Here is a 6,000-nt window from a genome sequence, read left to right as displayed (position 1 = left end):
GCCTGTCCGGAGGACTGGGGCCGCCCCCGCAGAGTGATGGCCACAGGGGGACGAACCTGAAGATAAATAAGAACAGTCCGCGTGAGCCGGGGCTCATCTTAACACTGAGCAGAGAGGCCTGGGGCCGGACTTGAAAGCCTCTGGCCGAGATGGATGGGCTGCTGCCGAGGTGGGGGCAGCTGGGCGTGGGGGATGAGTGATGGGGTGTCGGGGCGCTTAGTCACCGCCAGCCAGAGATGCCGGCCTCTGTCCAGCCGCCAGGACATATGCGGGGGCCTTCTCCTCCCACCACCCTGTCCGAGGATTTATGGCTTCGTTAAGGCCCGGAGAGGGGCCGAGGCCAGGCCTGCGGTGGGAGAGTTTGATGTCGGCCTGGCCGCCCCTGCTGGATTTCCGCTCTGCGCAGTGGAGGGGAAGCCAGGCCGGGCCCCACGGGGCTGTGGTGACTTGGGGTCACGCACAGAGGGGCATGAGGCCTGGCTTCCCTCCTTATGTTGTCTGGCCCCTGAGGACTTCTGGGTAGAGAGCCTCCAGGTGCCTCCCTGTCTTGCAGGTCCTCAGCCAACTCGGGTCTCAGGCTGCACCATTCCCTCGCCTTTACCATGCAGGTTCATCTGCCTGGAGTGCCCGGGGGTGAGAGGGACCCATAAAAGTGCCACCCACCCTCGCGGCCTTGGCGTCTGTACCACCTTCTGTGAGGGGCATCCTTTGTCACCCTGCTGCATCCAGGCAGTGCCGGGCTGTCTCCTCAAGGTCCCACACCCCTCCTCATCCTCACCAACCTCTTCCCATTTGGTTTGTATCTCCAAATAACCACGAGCTTGAGGGTAGAGAGCCCATTTTTCTTCATCTTGACACCCCAGAATTTACTCTAAGGCAGCTGAGCAACGTGTTTTAATATTTGACTATTGTTGACTGTTTTCATCTATTTTATAGGCATGGAAACTAAAGCTCAGAGAATCGTTACCCAGGATTCACAACGAATCTGCCTGACTCCCAAACACAAGTGTCTGGCTATTCTGCTAAGCACCCACCTGGAGGGCGAAATCAGCAAACATGGAAGCTGCGTTCTGTTTTGCCTCTGAGTCCACCACCCAATGCCCACCCCTTGCACTTGAACAGTAATGTGGCTTCACGTATGTCCCCGCATTTGACCCCCATAGCAATCCTATGATGTCGGTATTATTGGGACCATCTCATTTTACATGTTGAAAAAAGGGAGGTCCAGAGAGGGGATGTGCCTTGTCAGGGCCACAGCCCCTGGGTGGCTGAGCCAGGGCTGTCAGATGTCCCACCCTCTTCCCACGACCCCTCAGCTGTTCCCACACCTCCTCCCTCTCAGGCCAATCTCAGCTCAAGAGGGCCAGCCTGGGGGAGGCCAGGACTCTGCGCGTGGACTCTTGGCCTTTCTACGGGGGGACCAGAGGAGCTTCCCCAAAGGCCAGGCCCTCACCAACACCCCCAACTCTGGGAGGGAGCTTTCCCTTTGGTAGAATAAAGCTCCTGGCAGCCAGCCAGCCCCACCTCTCTTGAGCCCAGGATGGCCCCAAGTGGCCCTGACCTCTTGCCCACCAACAGTCGTCTGTGCTGGGGTTGGAGTGCCTGCCACAGTCCCCTTCCTGTCCAGGCCTGCAGCTCCAGAGTTGACACAGCTGTTAGGAAGCAGCCTACTCCCATCACCTCGGTCTCCCTGGTGGGGGCTCTGCTCCATGCACCGCACACAGGGGTGTGGGTGATGGCCCGTCAAGGCTGTTTGGGAGGAGCTGGAGCCGTGCAACCTCATCCCGCCTCCGGCTTTCCCCCATTGCCCTCCAGTCCCTGCAGCCTTGCTACTTGCTGGCTCTCTTAACTGTCTATTTGGGGTCCAGACATTTCATGAGTTGGGATTCTTAACACCTGTCCCAAAGAATCCGTCAAGCTCCCCCTTCACTCACTATTTAAGAGGGAAGGGAAGGAAATTGTCGTTTCTGCAACATCTTGGGGCCTGGAGTGAGGTTAGAACTTGAGTCTGCAAAGATTTCCTGCCTCTGTCATACACTCATTTATTCATCATTTATCCATTAATTCCATCATTCATTCATTCATTCATTCATTCACTCATTCACTCATCCATTCACTCACTGCATGCGAGACACAGTTTGCTGAGCACATACTGAGTGCAGGGCGGTGTTCTGAGCCTCGAGATACCACCGTGAACAAGACAGGCAAATGTTCTGTTTTCATGGAGCAACAGTCCAGCGGGAAAGACAGACATGAGACAGATCACGAGGGAATGGTTAGTTCACGCTGGGACACATCACTTCCCCCACAGCTCTGCTCAGGCGTCACCTTCCCAGAGAGACTTTCCTTGACCCCCAAGTCTAAGAAGCCACCCTTTTCACCTGCATCCCCTCGCTTGATATTTATCAGGGGGATGTGTATTTGGTATTGTATTACGACGTATTTCTTCACTTTCTGTCTTTCCGCTAGGATGTGAGCACCGTGAGAGTGGAGGTGATGCCCCCAGGGCTCAGTCTCCAGCTCCCGGCATGTAGTCGGTGCTCAGTGAATACCTGCTGAATGAAAAGTGAATGAAGGAGGGCAGAACCAGGGTGCCAGCAAGAACTGGTGAGGCCCGTGCAGTGGCCTCAAGGGCACACGACGGGGACCATTTTCCAGGGAGCCTTTGCTGGCACCGCAGGGGGCTCTCCATCTCTGGATGACATCCTGGACCTGCCACCTCCTATCTGAATGACCTTGGGCATACACTTAACCTCGCTTACCCTCAGTTTCTCCATCAGTAAAGTGGAAATGAGCATAACGTCTGCCTCGAGGGGTTACTGTGAGGACACATGGAACAACAGCCGTGAGTTTTTCTAGATGACGAGAGCTTAATAAATGCTGACTGTTGTAGCCGAGGGCTGCCTCTCGGCTCCCACGGAAATTAGGCTAAAGCGTTCAGGATTTTAAAGAAGTGGTTCCTAGTTGGCTTTGATGTAGGAGTGATGGGGTAGAAAGTTGAAAGGAAGGGTTAGTTCATTCTTGGTCTCTGCCTCAAGCAAATCATCCACCTCTCAGCCTCAGTGTCCCCATCTGCTCAAGGAGGCGTCAGCTAGCTTCTCTCAGTGGCTGAGGAAACCTCCCCCAGCCCATTCCTAGCCAAGCTCTCTGTCCTCCAAGGCCTTCCCTTCCCATCAGAGACCTCAGGGCCATGCACAGCCGGGCCTTCACCTCCCGCACAAATAGTTTGCGCCTTCCCCCGGCCCAGATGTCCTGGAGTCTTGCCTCTCTGGCTCTCTCTGGGCCGGCTCTTTGTCCCCACCGGCTTCTAGACAGGAAGCAGTGACCCCTTTTCTTGTCCCCAGTACCTGCTGCAGGGGCTGCTCTGTCCTGAACCGCCCCTAGGACCCCCATGACCCACTGTCCAAACTCCCACCGATCACCCATCCATGCCCTCTGCAGCAGGAGGTCACACCCTTACTTTCAGTAATTAATTGCAAGGGGGTTGCCTCCCAGTGCGGGTCTGAGGCTTCTCTAATCTTAGAAAAGATTCCTACCGCGCTGGGGTGGGGTGGGGTTGGGGGGGGGTCCTGCCCCAGGTAAGCATGCACACACACACACACACACACACACACACACGGCCTCAGGAGGGCTGCAAAGCTTTCCCCGGAGACAGAGAGTGAGTTTCAGAAACCCAGGACAGTGGGAAGGGGGCTGCGGAGGGGCAGGCCCTGGCAGGGGGCCCAGACTGTGGTTTCAGATGCTGTCTCAGCCTTGGGGTTGGAGGGGAGGAGGGGAGGAGAGGAAGCGCTGAGTCTGCAGCTGAGCGGTGATGGAACATTGCACAGGGCAGAGGCGGTCCTGGGACCCACACCAGGACAAGGTGACCTGGCTTCCCCTCCTGTGGCGACTCTGGGGAAGTCACTGTCCTTCTCTGGGCTTATTCCCTCCTCTGGGAAATGTCAGCTCCAGGCAGCAGGTAGTGTGGAGCCATGCACAGAGCAGGCTGAGCCGGGTCCTGGTCACCGCCCAGGCCCCTCGGGACCGCGTGGCTTGTGGTGGAAGTCAACCTCTTGCTGGGCCTTCATCTCCCCATCCACAAAATGGGACAATAACCTTACCTTGCAGAATTGCCACACGGTTGAGAAACAGTGTATAGAGAACATATCACGCAGTTCCTGGGAAATACATCCTTCCAGGGAAGCCTGCCTGACCCTGGGTGAGAGCCAGGCCCCTTGGTAGGACCCTTCCTCATGGACTCTGTCCCTCACAGCACTGAGCTGTCTGTAAGTACAATGCACATTCATGTATGGGATGGTTGGGTGAACGCCCTTCTTCCCCACTGGATTATAAGGCTCTCGAAGGCAGGGACCTGGACCTGGCACATACTAGGGGCTGCTATTAAATCCAGTCGGGAAACCAGAACTCATGCAGGTATTTCAACAGAGGGAATTGAATGCAGGGAACTCACTCTGGTGGGGTGGAAATTGCTGAACATCCTGCATGGTATGGTGAGGTGACTTAGGGACGTGTAGCAGCGGGAAGCTTCAACATCGCTGGGACTAGAGGGACCAAGGAGGAAGTGATGACACCAGAGCCCAGGAGCCGAGACCAGTGGGGGACACTGGAACCAGAGGCAGGCGGGCGATTTGGACAGAGGGCCCGGAACCAAGGAGGTGGCCCAGTCATTGCCCCAAATGCCACCAAAAGAGGAGGTGGGTAAAGTATCCTGGTTCCTGCCCTCTAATCTTCAACCAGCTCCTCCCATTGGCTAAGGCTGGCAGGAAACTGGTTGGCAAGGGAGCCTGGGAAATGTAGTTGGGCAAGTGTCAGCCCTGAGACACAGAGTAGAATGAAGGGAGAGCAGGGGACAGGTCTGAGTTGAACAGGCAAAGGGCAGGCCCGAGCCTCAACTTATCATTCATTCGCAAATGCGTGAATGGCTGGTATCCACTAGGCACTGGGCAAAGATTTTTACAAAGATGAACTTGTTGACTTGTTGAACTTGTTTAAAGAATAAACAGCAGGCACTAAATAAATGCTGTCCATCCTTGTGAATGGTGCTGCTGTTGTCAGACTTACTCTAAAAGGCTCAGTCCTGCTGGGATTCTGGAATTTTTTTGTAGAGACTCCAGGACCCCCACCCAGACCCTGGCCTCCTGGGACCCAGGCCCCCAGCGCTCCTGGGCAGGGAGGAAGGGCAGAAGATGCTGGCCCTGGAGCCTGAGCCCCTGTGGAGCCCCTCTGTCTCAGCCCCAGGCTCCACGGGGAGCCTGAGCTCCCTTTCCCCTCCTGTCAGTCAAACCCAGCGCTTGGAAGTTCAAGCGTGGCCAAAAGGAAGCAGATTTCAAAACACACCTCTGCCTGCCCCTGCTTTCCTCCCATCCCCTCGTGGCCTCTGCTCCAGGCTTGGGGCGGAGGGTGGGGGTGGTGTTCCATTGCCCCTGGCCTGTCCCAGGCAGAGCTGAAACCATAGGGCGTTAAGTTTCTGGGGCAGAGATGAGGGTGGTAGGGTGGGGGGTGGCTATGGGGCAGCAGTGAGAGACACCAGCAGACCTTCCTGGTGTGGACCTCCGTCCCATGTCTCACTAGGGACTGCTCCTGGTGGGTGGAGAAGAAATCTGAGTCAGATCAGGGCCACAGCTGCCCCTTCTCCAGGGAAGAGGGGTGGGGGAGGGGCCTGGGAGAGGCAGGGGAAAGGGGCCTGACCCCTGAAAATCAAAGAAGCTTGGGGATCTTACTGTTTTCATTACTTTATCCCCACACTAGCACAAGCCTCAGCTTCTAGAAGATTCTCCAAAATATCTGTTGAATAAATGAGAAGTGAATTCCCACTAAGGAGAGGTTGGCCTAACTTCGACACTGAAGGTGAAGGGGGTATAGGGCTGGAGGGGCCCCCAACTACCCGACTAGAACCAGAGCCTCAGGCACCTCTTTCCTCTGTTGGCCTCCTCCCACTTTGTCTCAGCAAGGGGTTTTGGGCCAGAGCTCTTGGGACACCATCCTGACTCTGTTGCCATC

This window comes from Desmodus rotundus, chromosome 5, assembly GCF_022682495.2.
Source record: "Desmodus rotundus isolate HL8 chromosome 5, HLdesRot8A.1, whole genome shotgun sequence".
Taxonomy (NCBI): domain Eukaryota; kingdom Metazoa; phylum Chordata; class Mammalia; order Chiroptera; family Phyllostomidae; genus Desmodus; species Desmodus rotundus.
Note: the sequence above shows the minus strand (reverse complement) of the source record.